General features: G+C 43.4%; 1 protein-coding gene across 1 annotated transcript in view; it reads right to left on the bottom strand.

Annotated features, from left to right (window-relative positions):
• LOC127935359 (uncharacterized) overlaps positions 1-16,697 on the bottom strand; it is a 103,676-nt gene that overhangs the window by 18,159 nt on the left and 68,820 nt on the right. The window lies entirely within an intron of this gene.

Here is a 16,697-nt window from a genome sequence, read left to right on the forward strand (position 1 = left end):
GACAGAACCGAAAGTATAACAGAGGAAGTATGTGTTTGGCTCCTCCCACTAAAGGAGAGTATGTGCTTGGCTCCTCCCACTAAAGGAGTATGACTGGTCTTTATTGTCCTCTGCTGGTTATTCTGTTAAAGCTGAAGATGTGTGAGTCCAGATGCAGTCAGATGAAGTTTATTCTGAAGATCTCTGATGATTTCAGTTTGATCTCAACAGTTTGAGCAACAGATGTAAACTAATTTAACAAATACACATTTTATCATAATATATTCAATAAAGCATTATTTTTCTGAACTTAGTAAATTGATTAGAGAATGAACAAACGAGTGAGCGATTTCACACACAGCTATTGAGTGAGTTTGTTATGAGTGAATCCGCTCACTGCAGCGCTGTTACAGAATCCTATTCACTGATATATAATAGAGAACATTTATAGATCAAAGGTGATTCTGTTGTATGTGTCTCGTCGAATGAAGATACTGTTCTGTTCTTTAGACAGAGACGGACAGACGAACCCGAGTTGCTCCGCCATCACATAACTTTATTCAACTGACTTCAGTAACAAAGCAAACACACGTGACTCTGGATGTCATTATATCAGATGACCACTAGATGTCCTCATAACCTCATACAGGTGCTGGTCATATAATTAAAAATATTATCAAAAAGTTTATTTATTTCACTAATTCTATTCAAAAAGTGAAACTTGTATATTACATTCATTCATTACAGACTGATATATTTCAGACGTTTATTTTTTTTAATTTTGATGATTATAACTGACATCTAAGGAAAATCCCAAATTCAATATCTCAGAAAATTAGAATATTGTGAAAAGATTCAATATTGAAGACACCTGGTGCCTCACTCTAATCAGCTAATTAACCCAAAACACCTGCAAAGACTTTAAATGGTCTCTCAGTCTAGTTCTGTAGGCTACACAATCATGGGGAAGACTGCTGACTTGACAGTTGTCCAAAAGACGACCACTGACACCTTTCACAAGGAGGGCAAGACACAAAAGTTCATTGCAAAAGAGGCTGGCTGTTCACAGAGCTCTGTGTCCAAGCACATTAATAGAGAGGAGAAGGGGAAGGAATAGATGTGGTGGAAAAAAGTGTACAAGCAATAGTGATAACTGCACCCTGGAGAGGATTGTGAAATAAAACCCATTCAAAAATGTGGGGGAGATTCACAAAGAGTGGACTGCAGCTGGAGACGCCACACAGACATATGCAAGACATGGGTTTCAGCTTCGCATTCCTTGTGTCAAGCCACTCTTGAACTACAGACAGCGTCAGAAGCGTCTAAAGACAAAAAGGACTGAGTGGTCCAAAGTTATGTGCTCTGATGAAAGCAAATTTTGCATTTCCCTTGGATATCAGGGTCCCAGAGTCTGGAGGAAGAGAGGAGAGGCACACAATCCACGTTGCTTGAGATCCAGTGTAAAGTTCCCACAGTCAGTGATGGTTTGGGGTGCCATGTCATCTGCTGGTGTTGGTCCACTGTGTTTTCTGAGGTCAAAGGTCAACGCAGCCGTATACCAGGAAGTTTTAGAGCACTTCCTGCTGCTGACCAACTTTATGGAGTTGCAGATTTCATTTCCCAACAGGACTTGGCACCTGCACACAGTGCCAAAGCTACCAGTACCTGGTTTAAGGACAATGCTATCCCTGTTCTTAATTGTGAAGAGGAAGATGTGATATGCCAGACCCAAGAATGCAGAAGAGCTGAAGGCCACTATCAGAGCAGGCTGGTCTCTCATAACACCTGAGCAGTGCCACAGACTGATCCACTCCATGCCACGAAGCATTACTGCAGTCATTCAGACAAAAGTTTGTATTGGCCTTAAGTTATATTCTAATTTTCTTAGATACTGAATTTGGGATTTTTCTTAGTTGTCAGTTTTAATCATCAAAATTAAAATAAATAAACATTTGAAACATACCAGTCTCTGTGTAATGAATTAATATAATATACAACTTTCACTTTTTGAATGGAATTAAATCAACTTTTTGATGATATTCTAATTATATGACCAGCACCTGAGTATCACTTTTTACAGTGTCCATCAGAAAAGATGACGTCTGGAGCGATCCACTGACTCACAATGATGGAAACATGACTATCTCACAGTTTGAGGACAGAGAAGCAGGAACATACAGAGTTCTGGATTCAGAAGGAAACTCTTTTCTCCCTGATAGCTTCATGATCGTGAGAGCTGCACGGGTCACGAGACTGATCTGAACCAGGGACACAGGAGAAATCTTATTTTGACATTCACTTCAGTGTTTAAAGTTGAAAACAACTGATACATATGCTGTATAAAACCACTGAATAAGAGGAACAGTATTGCAAAACCAGTAAAATATATATTTAAATAAAAACGTACATAAAGTATTAAATGCCACTGACACATAAAGTCATCATAAATCAGTACATGAACCTCAACAATGTTGTAATGCTTGCTGATGACTCCCAGCATGCATCACAGCTTGAATAAATTATGCAATTTAATTGTCTTTCTATTTTTCTTTGGTTCATGTATTCATTTTGTATTTTTGCTATTTTCTGTTATAGCTTTTTGTGATGTCCAGAATTGATCAGATTAGCTGAATATTGTGTCACCATTGTTGAGAATCAAAAGCTGATTTCTTATAAACTAATCCTGATCTTGTGAGTTTGAGATTTATGTTTATAGTCTGACCGTATGATTGTGCAGTGCTGGGAAACTCTGAATGTAGTGTGAGAAATGAGGTTTGGTTTAGATCATTTGTATTCCTTGTGGTTTATATAGCCAGATTGCAGTTTCTATTTTTGGGATGCGATAATTGACTTGTTGACAATCTACTTTTAATTTGTTTTATGTTTGTGTGTGTCAGGAAAGTTCTCTTTCATAGTTTCTGATTGATATTGCGATTTTAAGTTGTAGAGGTTTTCTAATGTGAAAGCATTAAATTGCACAGTTTAGGGATTCAAATGGGTTCAGGAGTATTTCAGTTAAGTACTAACATATAATTTACTTTACATTTTGTAATTCTTGCCTTAATTATTTAATGTAGAAATTAAAATTTTTATGTAGTATTTACTGCACGAAAAAGTCATTTTTTTTATCAGTGTATTTCATTGTACACATGGGGTACTTTTTATCTCTGTGTTCACCAAACCCATCTTGAGTGTTTGCTGCTAACAGCCACTTTATAATTTGTGAAGTTCAACCATCTTTTGTTGCACATCTAAACTCTATTCATTGGTTTTTCTCATTGTGATGAATGATGAATGGAATTTGGCCTCTTCTCTAATCTATTGTTGTGAACAGAAAGCCGTGGCTGGATAGTTTTATGCTCCTAGTCACCGGCTCTGACTCGATCCTAGTGATCTGAGTGCTCTGTTCGGTTTATATTCAGTGATCATATCTGTGATGTATTTCAGTCCTAGGTCATTGAAAGAGAGAACTGTAATTCACACAAGTTCAATCATCAATATCCAGACACAACTAAACATTTTCATGTGTAAATTTGATTATCATCAACAATAATTATGCAAGATAACAATGTAGTTTTGTAGTAAATAGTTAAAGTATCACATATCCTCAAAAGCATAAAGGCCTATGTATTGTATTGTATTATATATTATGCAATCGCTCTGTGTGTGTGTGTGTGTGTATATATTTATATATATATATAATGCCAATTAACTATTTTAAACTGAGATTGAGAAGCACAGACAAGAAAAATATACTAGTTAGAGGTAGAATTATGTTGTACATTTATTTGAATTCATATGTCATGCATATACAGTGCAGCGATGCTGTGATCAATACCTAAAAATATAGTAAATATTATAAGATGATAAGTGGAAAGAGTGGAAGGAGAACACGCGTGTGCTCTGTGTGCTGTTTGTGTAGGAGGAACACTAAACTAAGGAGAAACAGAGAGAACAGACTTAAACACAACACCAGATCATGTTGACCCAGATAATAACTGATAATATTTATAAAACCAAATATTCAGATTACAGTTTGATGTTTCTTTGTAGACATCTTCATCAGGTAAGATCCACAAGTTAAATCTTTAAATCAAACTGAAACTGAAGGTTTGTAATCTGTGTATTATATTGCTGAACCTAATCTTGTGGGTTTGAGATTCATGATTACAGTCTGATTGTGAGAATGTGCAGTACAGAGAAGCTCGGAATGTAGTGTAAGAAATGGGGTTTGGTTTAGTAAATCGTTTGCATTCATTGTGGTTTTTATGACCCCATTGCACATTCGTGTTTGGGTTGCAATAAATCACTTGTTGACACTTTACTTTTAAAGCGGGATTGGAAATGAGCAACACCTGCTCGACCCAACGGTCACAGTTTTATGTTTGTGTGTGTCAGGAAAGTTCGTCTTTCATAATTTCAGATTGATATTGCAATTTAAGTTGTAATAATAGTGGTTTTCTAATGTGAAAACATTAAATCCTTAGAATAAACTAATCCACTGCTGTGTGCTGTTCTTCAGTTATCAGTTACTGATGTAGTATCAGTGTTGAGGTTAAAATATGCTCAGTAGGTCTACTGTAAATCAATGCCTTTATCAAATCTGATCAGAATTGCCTGGAGGAGAATGAGCAGAATTCTGCTGCCTATTCCTTTAGGTTGAAAAAGCAGCAAGTTAAAAATTATATTCAGCAAATATGTATTGATAAGAAAATAACTAATGACTTTAAGATAATTGCAGATTTTGTGCTAAGTTCTTTAATGATTTATATTCTTCCAAATTCTGTCAGCAGAATTTTTTGATTCTTGGGGGCAAGTTATTTTTATTAACCATTTAATCATAATGTCGTATTAGGCATTCTGTCATCCTTAATGTTAAATTATTAAATGTTAAATTAGAATACAATGATGTAATGTCTTTGGGTATTTTCACTTTGACGATCGAACACCAAGTTTCACAATCATTCTCCTTTATGACTTAACTCTGCCTCCGCCTTGGCCAGAAAACAAAAAGACATTGTAACATCCTGAATGGAGTATTATGAATAGGAATGCAGATCTGTACTTGGTTTTCCACATCAGTCTCATCTGTGGTTTAGTTGCGATTTCAATTTTTTTGATGCCTGAAGCTAAGATACATGCAGAGCATTTATCATGTAAGTTTTGTTTTTTTGTTTGTTAAATATAGAGGCAATTTGTATTTTGTGTTGTTATAACAGTAGTTTTGTGGAAATCTAAACTTAGTGAAGGATTGTCTGTCTCTGCTGTATTAACATTACTGTGGATACGATGGTGATGATGATCAGGGCTGTCCCTAGTGGGATGAAAGGTGAGACGATTATAGTGGCCCACGGCTGAGGGGGGGCCTCCGGGGATCTCAACTGTCTGGCAAAGGCCAGCCTAAAAGATGCTCAGGATAGTTGACGAGCCACTGGTGCGTGTCGTCACGGAAGTTTTTGAAGCTACTACCACTGATCTGGGTGAACTCACAGAGATTGTGACACCCTATATTAGTTTCTGTGAGGATATATGCATTCCTACCAAGACTTATTTTACATTTAACAATGATAAGCCATGGTTTACAGCCAAACTCAGACATCTTCATCAGGCCAAAGAGGATGCCTACAAAAATGGGGACAGAGTCTTGTACAATCAGGCCAGAAACACACTGAAAAAAAAAAGAGATTACAGCAGCTAAAAAGACCAACGCTAAAAAGTTGGAATACCAGTTCCTCTTCAGGAACTTGAGCTGCATCGAGAATGATTGGGGAACGCCTCTAGCATGACGTCTCTGAATGACATGTGTAATCAGTCCAATGGAAGGGCGAGACGTCATAGGCGGGTGATGTCAGAGACCAGGAAGCATAAAAGCATGAGCGGCGAAGCCGGTTATCAGCCTTCTGTTTTCAGCAAGTGCTCTGTGTGTCTGTCCGTCACTATTAGGGGAGGCACGGTTCACTGAAAAAAATCTGAACCGTTCGGTTCACCCCACACGGTTCGGCATGCGCTGGAACCCGCGGTTCAACTTTAATCTTATAAAGCATCTGTATGGTTTGCTGGTTTACTATAAATATCACATAAAACAAACTGGGTTCAAACTAATATATGTTTCTATTGATGGATGCGCATTCTGGATTCCCAGATATTACAACAATAGCGATGAGAAAAAAATAAAAAATAAAATAAAAACCTGGACGAACCATTCTCTCTTGATCAATGTGAATTACTGCTGGAATATGAGCAGTCATTTATACTGTCATCATAAGGTGCTGATAGCGGGCACGCACAGATGAGACCTGAACAGCACACGTTAATATTTGTTTAAACTAAACTCATTTAAGATTTGTCAGTTTAAAATTTGAGGCCGGCGACACACTGGAGGAGTGGCGCAAGCGTCTCAGTTGTGTGGCGTGTCCGTTTTTAATTCGGCTCCCATGTTAACAGGTTACCCCTCTTTCACACCGCAAGCGTGAGCGGTGCATGAGCAGTGCGTCCGTGCAACTACATCGTCACTGCAGCAGCAGACTCTTGCGAGTATTCACACTAGAAGCGTATAAGTACAGCATCACAGCAGAGGCTGCAAAGCGTGTTCGGCAGACAGTATAACCATTTCAAACAATGGATATAATTCTTTCAACATTTGTTTTTATAATAATACACCATACTTTCACCCAAAACGATTAATTAAAACGTTTAAATGGGTAAATACATATTTGTCCATTGGCATTGTTGTTTAAAGTGTGCTTTCACTTCAACTGAGCAGCAGAGCAAAAATAGAACGGACGCCGAAACCCCCGCTGCACTGCCGTTCACGCGCTGCTCCTGGTCCCGGTGTGAATGCACTCACTGATTAACATGGACGCCTAAAAAATATGTGCTGCTCACGCGCTGTTCACACTTGGTGTGAAAGAGGGGTAAAACATTGAAACAAACCGAACTGTGAAAAAATTTAACCGTTCCACCCCTAGTCACTATCTGTTTGTGAGTTTTATTTATTGTCGTTTGCCCACTGATAAACTCCATTTGTCAAAGCTTCAAGCAAGAAAAGTTTTGGAAGAGAGCAGGCAGTGTTCAGGCTGTGTGTTTTCCCTGCCAGCAAAAAAAAGGGGTACGGACACAAGTAGCTCATGTGTTGTCTGCTTGAGAGTGAAGCTGCAGTGTCAGCTTTTGAGGGAGTTGACGGCTGCGATGCGAGCACTTTGTTTCACTCTCAGAAGGCTCTCTTTGAGGATGGAGCTTTCACTTGCGTTTCTCGCGGTGCCAGCCCCGCTTTTGCAGAGGCGGAGCGGTGGTTGTGCTCACGGGTTTTGCTTTCGGATCCGCTGGAAGGAATGTAGACGGCAAGTCTCTATCTTCTTCCTGACCACCAGATCAGGTGCCCGCTCACGGGGGTTCGGAAGCCCGCGTTTGCGGTACTTTCTCCCCGGTGAGAGAGCGCAACGCACTGCCTGTCTTTCTCTGAGGAGATTGATGTGGAAGGTGTTGCTGAGCTCGCCAGTTGCACAGGCACCAGTTGCACAAACACCAGTTACACATGCTGCTGAGGCATGGCGGCGAGCGCTTCTCTCAGTTACTGCCCGGAAACATAGCAGTGCTAAGAGGCTCGCTACCTCTACGGAGGTCTCTAGAGCAGATAGTACGGTCATCCCCTGCCGGTCTGCCACTTCAGGGCACCGAGCTAGTGGCTCTAGGCGCACCAGAGAGCAGGCTCTGGTCTAGTCTTCCTATCAGGCGATGTGGGTCTGAGGACCGTCATTTTAAGGAGACTTCAGCTATGAAGCTATGCTGTGGCTCTTCTGGGGAAGAGCGGCGTACACCGCATTACACGGTGCCCGTCTCTCCTCAGTGCCCTCAGGAGTTCGAGCTGCCAACCCTGCCAGTGTTCCAGGGCGAAGCGGTATTCCAGCGAGCACTTCTCTCGGATACCGCACGGAAACCTCTTGGGAGGTTTCCAGAGCAGCTAGTTCGACCGTCTCCTGCCGGTGCGCTGCTTCAGGGCACAGAGTTAATTGCTCAGAATGGAACAGAAGTAGACTCTCTCTGAGGATGGAGGCTATCAAGGTGGTCCCTCCTTGGGTGGCAGAGTTCGGGTCCTACAGCAGGTATTTCACTGTTCTGAGGAAGGATGAGGTGTTGTGTCCCAGTAACCCTGGTTCCTCGCAGGAACAAGACGTTTTGTCGCAGTGCCACACTTCTGGCATCTCTGGCCGGCGCTTGCTTCATCTTTTGAGGCTGATTACTTCGCTGCTCATGCTTTTATGTTTATCCTTCCTTCAAGGCATTCCTGTCTCCTTCTCTTGCTTTAGCTGTGCTCTTCCACACTAGGCAGAGATTTGAAAGTCTGGCGGCATGGGCATTCTCATTCCCCAATCGTTCTCGACACAGCTCGAGTTCCTGAAGAGGAACGTCTAAGGTCACGTATGTAACCCTGGTTCCTCGAAGGAACAAGATGCTGCGTCGCAGTGCCACACTTCCGGCATCTCTGGCCAGTTTTGCTTCATCCTTTGAGGCTCCGCCGCTCATGCGTTTATGCTTCCTGGTCTCTGACGTCAGCCGCCTAAGACATCTCGCCCTTCCATTGGAATGATTACACATGTTATTCAGATACATCACGCTGGAGGTGTTCACCAATCATTCTAGACGCAGCATTTCATTCCTTCAAGGAACCAGGGTTACATACATAACCTTAGACGTTTACTTCCAACGACTCAACTTCAGTGTGGAGAGGACTGAGAGCCATAACAAACTACAAGACACCAACCCCCTGCACTGAGGCTAATCAATGACTTGCTAATGACCTGAATGAGTTTTATTTTACACATCAGTTAACACCTCCTGCAATCCCAGTCTATCACTGGACCCTTACTGGACCCCCTGCAGTTTGCTTAACAAGCAAACAGGTCCATAGATGATGGGATCGCATGGGATTGCACTTCATCCTGCAACATCTGGACAAAACAGGGACTTATGTGGCCCTCCAGACCAAACTGACCCAGCTCTCTGTTCCTAGCTCTATTTGTTTAGTGGATCACCAGCTTTCTGACAGATAAGCGACAGTTAGTGAGACTGGGTAAATTCATGGCAAACAGCTGCTCCACCAACACTGGTGCCCCTTAGGGATGTGTTCTCTCCCCACTGCTCTTTTCGCTGTACACCAAAGACTGCACTTCTAAAGACCCCTTTGTCAAGCACCTGAAGTTTGCAGACGACACTAAAGTCATCTGCCTCATCCAGGATGGTGATGAGTCTGCTTACAGACAAGAGGTTGAACAGCTGGCTGTCTGGTGCAATCTTATGATCGTGGACTTCAGAAGAAAGCCCCCATGCCCTCCCCCCACTCACCATCATGAACAGCACTGTGGCTGCAGACTACAGAGAACTCTGTACTACAGAGAGCATCTCATTCCGCTTTCTCAGGGAACAAGGTTACAGTTAAGTAACTGGGAACGTTCCCTTTCGAAAGCTTCAGTCGATGCTGCACTGCTCAGCGCATTGGGAACGAGAATACCCACGCCGCCATGCTTGAAAAATGTCTGGACCCCTAAGGTTGTGCAGGTGTGCTATCAAACCACAAGAAGGCCTCAGACATTAGCTTGTGATGTTGACTCAAGGACATGAGAGCCGGAGTAGCATGGACATCCAAACTATAAAATCTTATGAATGTGTGCGGAGAGGACCAACCTGCAGCATCACAAGCCTGTTATAAGGGGGCACCCCTTATTGTCATGAGAAAAAAACATTTTAAAGTCAGAAGTCTATCAGACGCTGATTCTAAAGTTTCAAAGGGGGTCTCAACCAGACCCTCAAGAACAATAGCTAAGTCCCATGAAGGCATCTTGGTTTTCACTGTAGGCATCAGTCGTCTGGCCCCACGAAGGAAGCGAGACAGCAGAAGGTGTCTGCCAAGTGTCATCCCATCAATCAAGGCGTGGCAAGCCAAAAGAGCAGCCACATGAACCTTAAGAGTAGCAGGGCATGTGCCTGTTATTTCTCTTTCATGAAGTCCAGAACTGAAGCAATGTGGTAGTTGACTGGGTCTTCATTGTGTACCACACACCACCTGTCAAATATACCCCATTTACTGGCATAACTCTGTCTGGTGGAGGAAGCCCTAGCACTAAGAATGGTATTAATAACATCCGGCGAAAGCCCTGTGTTCCTCAGTTGGTGGTACCCTTCAGGGGCCAAACATGAAGATTCCACAGGTCAGGCCTGGGATGGAATATTGTGCCCCCTGCCTGAGAAAGAAGGTCCCTCCTCTCCGGAATCGCCCATGGCGTGCTGTCGAGTAGGGTGACTCAGAGAGAAGTAGTGGGGACATTGCACTGTCTGATGGGAGGCGAAGAGGTCCACCTCTGCTTCGTAAATTTTTTTCCAAATCTGTTTCACTAACTCTGGATGGAGTTACCATTCCCCCATCGGTAGTGTTGTCAAACGCCCTGGAATGTAACCTAGTGTTGTCCACCCGTACTAGGACATGACAGCCCCTCAAATGATGGAGGAAACATTTCAGAGCCAGAAATACGGCCATCAGCTTGAGGCAACTGATGTGCCAATCGAGCTGATGACCCCCCCCCCCCCATTCCCCTTAAGTTGGGTGGCCATACAAAACCGCTCCCTTGCCCATCAGGGAGGCATCTGCCTCAATGCCGAATTTGAGACACGACGTCTTGACGGTTAACATATTTCACTTGAACACTTTGACTGTACAGTTTAAGCCTCGAAGACCCAAGATTGGGCGCACTACCCCACCTTTTTTGGGAACCAGGGAGTATCTGCTGTAATAGCCTGACTCTCTCCTTGGACGAGGAACATGTTCTATGGCCTCTTTGCCCAGAAGAGTCTGTAGCTCTCGAAACAGTACCTGCATCAGCTCCGGTTTCACGGAAGTGGAGACCACGCTGTTGAAACATGGAGGCTGATGAATAAATTGGATCCTGTATCCTATCCGTTCTGTGCTCAAAATATATCTAAATTACGGCCTATGCTCTCAATATCAAATGCAGAAATATTAATCCATGCATTTATGACCTCAAGGTTAGATTATTGTAATGCTTTATTGGGTGGTTGTTCTGCACACTTAGTAAACAAACTACAGTTAGTCCAAAATGCAGCAGCAAGAGTTCTTACTAGAACCAGGAAGTATGACCATATTAGCCCGGTCCTGTCAACACTGCACTGGCTCCCTATCAAACATCGTATAGATTTTAAAATATTGCTTATTACTTATAAAGCCTTGAATGGTTTAGCACCTCAGTATTTGAATGAGCTCCTTTTACATTATAATCCTCTACGTCCGCTACGTTCTCAAAACTCAGGCAATTTGATAATACCTAGAATATCAAAATCAACTGCGGGCGGCAGATTTTTTTCCTATTTGGTGCCTAAACTCTAGAATAACCTACCTAACATTGTTCAGGAGGCAGACACACTCTGGCAGTTTAAATCTAGATTAAAGACCCATCTCTTTAACCTGGCTTACACATAACATACTAATATGCTTTTAATATCCAAATCCGTTAAAGGATTTTTAGGCTGCATTAATTAGGTAAACTGGAACCGGGAACACTTCCCATAACACCCTATGTACTTGCTACATCATTAGAAGAATGGCATTTACGCTAATATTTGTCTGTTTCTCTCTTATTCCGAGGTCACCGTAGCCACCAGATCCAGTCTGTATCCAGATCAGAGGGTCACTGCAGTCACCCAGATCTAGTACGTATCCAGACCAGATGGTGGATCAGCACCTAGAAAGGACCTCTACTGCCCTGAAAGACAGCGGAGACCAGGACAACTAGAGCCCCAGATACAGATCCACTGTAAATGTCACAGTGTCTGGTTTGTGTTCCCTGGGTAACCACTAGATGCCCTCATTCCCCACGGTGTCTGTCACCTTTTGAACTACATTTCCCACGATCATTGTGTCTTTATTGCACTCAGCTGTCCCTGGTCACTAATCATTGCACTCAGCCAATTCCCAATTAGCATTATCATTTCCCTGTGTATATATACCCTGTCTGTTTAGTATGTGTTACGGAGTCCTTGTATTTATCATGCCACTCCTGAGTTCTGTTATTGCCAGATTGTTTTGCGTCTGTTTTATGTTGGATTGCCATTTTGGTTTTGACCCCTGCCTGGATTGGATTTATGGAACGTTTTTTCCCTTGCTAAAACTTACTGCAAGTGGATCTTCTTTTCCTCTGTTTTTGTGTGGATCGTGACAGAAGGACTCCGTCATGCTAAGATCCAGCGGTATGTTTTTCGATGTTTCTTCCCCAGCCACCGAGCGGGAGAGAAAGAGTTGTTTTGAGGGAACCCGCCTGGTCGTTTTTCGTGGGACCCAGGGAGGTCACAGAGGAGTGAGTGGTCGAGAGGAGGTCCGGCATCGCTCTCCACCATGGCCCCCCTTCGACCCTGGGCTCGTGAGGGATGGATCTGAGCCGACGTCTCACCATTGCGGATGGAGAGGGGATAGGAGGCGCACGTCTGCCGAGCCAGCGCCGCTGCACAAGATGGCCACCAGCTCAGCGCCGCTGCACAAGATGGCCGCCAGCCCCGTTGACTTTCCAGAGTCGAGTCAGGTCCCCTTTGACTTTCCAGATATGAGTCAGGTCCCCATTGACTTTCCAGAGTCGAGTCAGGTCTCCGTTGACTTTCCAGAGTCGAGTCAAGTCGCCGTTGACCTCCCAGAGTCAGGGCAAGTCACCGTTGACACTCCAGAGTCAGTTCAAGTCACCGTTGACACTCCAGAGTCAGTTCAAGTCACCGTTGACACTCATGAGTCAGTTCAAGTCACCGTTGACACTCATGAGTTAAGCCCTACCACAGTTAGACCTCAGGAGTCAAGTCAAGTCACTTGTGATCCTCAAGGACAGAGTCAAGTCACCACTGATCTTCATGAGCAAATGCAAGTCACCATTGATCCTCATGAGCAGAGTCAAGTCACCAATGATCTTAATGAGCAGAGTCAAGTCACCATTGATCTTCCTGAATCAAGTCTAATCTCTGCGGAACTACCAGAGCTTAACCACATCTCTGCTGAACTACCAGAGCCTCTTCATGTCTCAGCCGAACTCTCTGAGCGCTCGACTGATTCTGTCATGGCCACGGAGGCCACCCTTAACTTGTTCATGTTCTCTGTTTCAGACTTGCCTATCCAGACTTGCTCTCATGTATCATCGATCCCACTGTGGTGGTCCTCGGTGCCGCCCTGGTGGGCTCCTATCTCAACCGTACGGCTGTGGTGGTCTTCTGCGCCGCCTTGGTGGGCTTCTGTTTCGACCGCACGGAAGTGGTGGTCTTCTGCACCGCCCTGGTGGGCTGCTGTCTCACCCGCATGGAAGTGGTGGTCTTCTGCATCTCCCTGGTGGGCTTCTGTCTCGACCGCACGGCTGTGGTGGTCTTCTGCGCTGCCCTGGTGGTTTCGTCTGGTCATTGGAGAACTGGCCCCCCAACTGAGCCTGGTTTCTCCCAAGGTTTTTTTCTCCATTCTGTCACCGTTGGAGTTTCGGTTCCTTGCCACTGTCGCCTCTGGCCTGCTTAGTTGGGGTCACTTTATCTACAGCGATACTGTTGACTTGATTTGCAAATAAATGCACAGACACTATTTAACTGAACAGAGATGACATCACTGAATTCAATGATGAACTCCCTTTAACTATCATTTTGCATTATTGACACACTGTTTTCCTAATGAATGTTGTTCAGTTGCTTTGACGCAATGTATTTTGTTTTAAGCGTTATATAAATGAAAGCTTTAGCCTAAGTTCTTACACATGTTTGAGTTCGCAGATGCCGACGTGATAACAATTGCTCACTTTATTGCTAAACCACCATGTCCAACGGTACCCCAGTCGTCTGCGACTACTCAGACTCGGATGACGAGTTTGTCCCGCCCTCTCCTCTTCTAACTCGGCGTAGTACGTGCCTCCAACGCCGTGACTCGCCATGGGCTACGTGGTCTATGGAGGATGTGTACAATACTCTGGAATAAGCCGGGATTCCCGTCAGCCAAGGTCTATCCCGAGAGAGGATCTTCTTCTTCTCGCCCAAAATACCCTGGGTAATCCACCTGAGTCCGTCTCTAATCTCGCGACTCCTTCAGTGCCCGGCCACTCAAAACAAGCCAGGAGAAAGAGAACAGCAAAGTCATCGTCACCACATCCAGCCAAAAGAACCACGCTGCATGCTCGAGCACCTGTTCATCCGGACATCACCGAGCCTGATGGAGTTAAACCGAACTGCTCGTTCGCCATTTCGGCAGTGCCAAAACGCTGGCTTGTAACATCTGTAGCGCTCACAGACACTCGGCGTCTTTCTGCCCCAAAGCTTTTGCCAGCCAAGAGCCGCATGCTGTCCAAAGTGCTGATAACGTAAGGCTTCCACATGACAGCAAGAAACGCTATATCACAGAACACAAAGGCGCTCTTATTTGCAATAACTTTAATGAATCTGTCTGTTCCTTCTCTCAATGTAAATATTAACACATTTGCAGTTTCTGCAAGGATCCGCACCCGAAATCGGTCTATCCACGCCGATACAAACCTCCAATCCGAGGAAAAGCCCCATTTCGGAGAAAATTCTGAAAAGCCACCCTTCTACTCCCATTAATGTTTCTAATCTTTCTAGCTACCTCTCTTCTCATCCCGATCCGACTTTTGTCGATTATCTAATCACCGGTCTGTCTCAAGGGTTTCGGGTGGGCATCCTTTCCAATCTCACCACCTCTTTCATAGCTAAAAATCTGCAATCAGCTATTACTGAACCAGATGTGGTTTCTAATCTGCTAGAGAAAGAGGTAAATAAAGGTTACGTCATTGGTCATTTTGATTCCCCTCCTTTTTTTCGCCTTTTTGCATTAATTCCATCAGTGTCGCAACACGGAAATACTCCGGTAAAAAACTTCTTATTTTTGATATGTCTTCCCCTCATTCTGCTTACACAGCGAGCATGAACGAATGCATACCTTTAGCACCTTTCTCTTTACATTATGCCTCGGTCGACAATGCCATTCATTTAATCAAGGTAGCCGGTCAAGGTGCTTGGTTAGGTTAGCTAAAGCTGATATCACAGATGCTTTTAAAACTATGCCAATCCATCCCTCTGACTGGCCACTTTTTTGTGTTAAATGGAATTCAAAATTCTATTTAGCAATTAGGCTTACATTTGGGTGTAGAAGTAGCCCTCATATTTTTAATAGCCTCTCTGAAGCGATGTGCTGGATTTTGCTGAACGTCTGCATGCTCCCTTTCGTTTTACATTTGCTCGACGATTTTCTGTTGATCGATTATCCGTCTTCCCAATCTGCAGTCTTGGGCATTCTAAAAAATATTTTTAGCAACGTTGGCATCCCCCTTTCCGCTGAGAAAACTTTGGGACCCTCTACTTCATTAGAATTTCAGGAGATTTCCCTAGATTCAATGCTAATGCAAGCTTCTCTTCCCCCCGAAAAACTCGCAAGAATCAAGTTTTTTTTTTGGAATCTTTCCCCTCCCTACTTTCCATATCAAAGCTTTCAATTCACGATTGTTAACTCTTGCACATTCCGTGGAAAAACTAATCAATCAGATCCAACTAGACGAATGCTGTTTATCTGACATTAAATTCTGGAAAAGACTGCTTAACGAGTGGAACGGTATTTCTTTTTTCTACAACGACGATTTTGAATCATCGCTCCAACTCCAATTATTCACCGATGCGGCACCTTCAATAGGTTTCGGGGGGTTCTTCCAAGGGCAACGGTTTGCCGAAAAATGGCCCAACGACTTCCCCAAAACTGCTTTCGACTCCGTTTCATCCACGCTTTACGAGATATATCCTATAACCATCGCCAGCGTCATCTGGGGCCCAGAATGGTCATGTAAACGTATCTTGATGCTCTGCGATAACGAAGCCACAGTCGCCATCATTAATAAAGGTAGATCTTCTTGCAATATGATCATGCCTTTGCTGAGACGGTTAATTTGGCAACCCGTTGTTTTAAATTTTATTATCGAAGCTGAAAACATACCCGGTCACTCCAATGTTATTGCTGATGCGCTCTCTCGATTTCGATTTCAGACTTTCAGACAGCTGTGCCCCTCAGCCAACCCGGATCCTTCAATCTGCCCTCCGTTAGCAGACATAATACTAAACTAAATGACCTGCTTACGTCAGCTAGAAATTATATTTCTAAAGGCGTCACTCCCTCTACACTCAAAGCCTACACGTCTGCATGGTCCACTTTTCTAACGTTTTGTTTTTCCTTCCAAATTTCTGTTCTTCCTATTCTATTTTCGACCGTTCGCTCCTTTCTCGTCTTTAATTTTAAAAATCACAATATTAAAATTTCTTCTATTCGCAGACTCCTCGCCTGCATCCAATTCTACGCAAAATTTGATAATCCAAATTCAAAGCGTTTTTTCTGAATATTCCGTTTGATTACTACTTAAGGGGTTAGCTAAATCTTCCAACATAATTAAAGACAAATGTCTGCCCATTACCCTGCCTATATTGCAAAAATTAATTACTTCAGTCCACTATGGCCTTCTTTCTAAGTACCTCAATATTCTTCTCGAGGCAGTGTTTTTATCTGCCTTCTACGGGTTTATGCGTCCAGGGGAATTCACTTCAGAAACGAATCAATTTGATCCTGCTCGCGGCATTTCCTTTTCAGATCTACGATTCGGACCTTAATTCTTCACACTCTTCCTTAAGCACTCAAAAACCGATGCGCA

The sequence above is a fragment of the Carassius gibelio genome, chromosome A19 (genome assembly GCF_023724105.1).
Source record: "Carassius gibelio isolate Cgi1373 ecotype wild population from Czech Republic chromosome A19, carGib1.2-hapl.c, whole genome shotgun sequence".
Lineage (NCBI taxonomy): Eukaryota > Metazoa > Chordata > Actinopteri > Cypriniformes > Cyprinidae > Carassius > Carassius gibelio.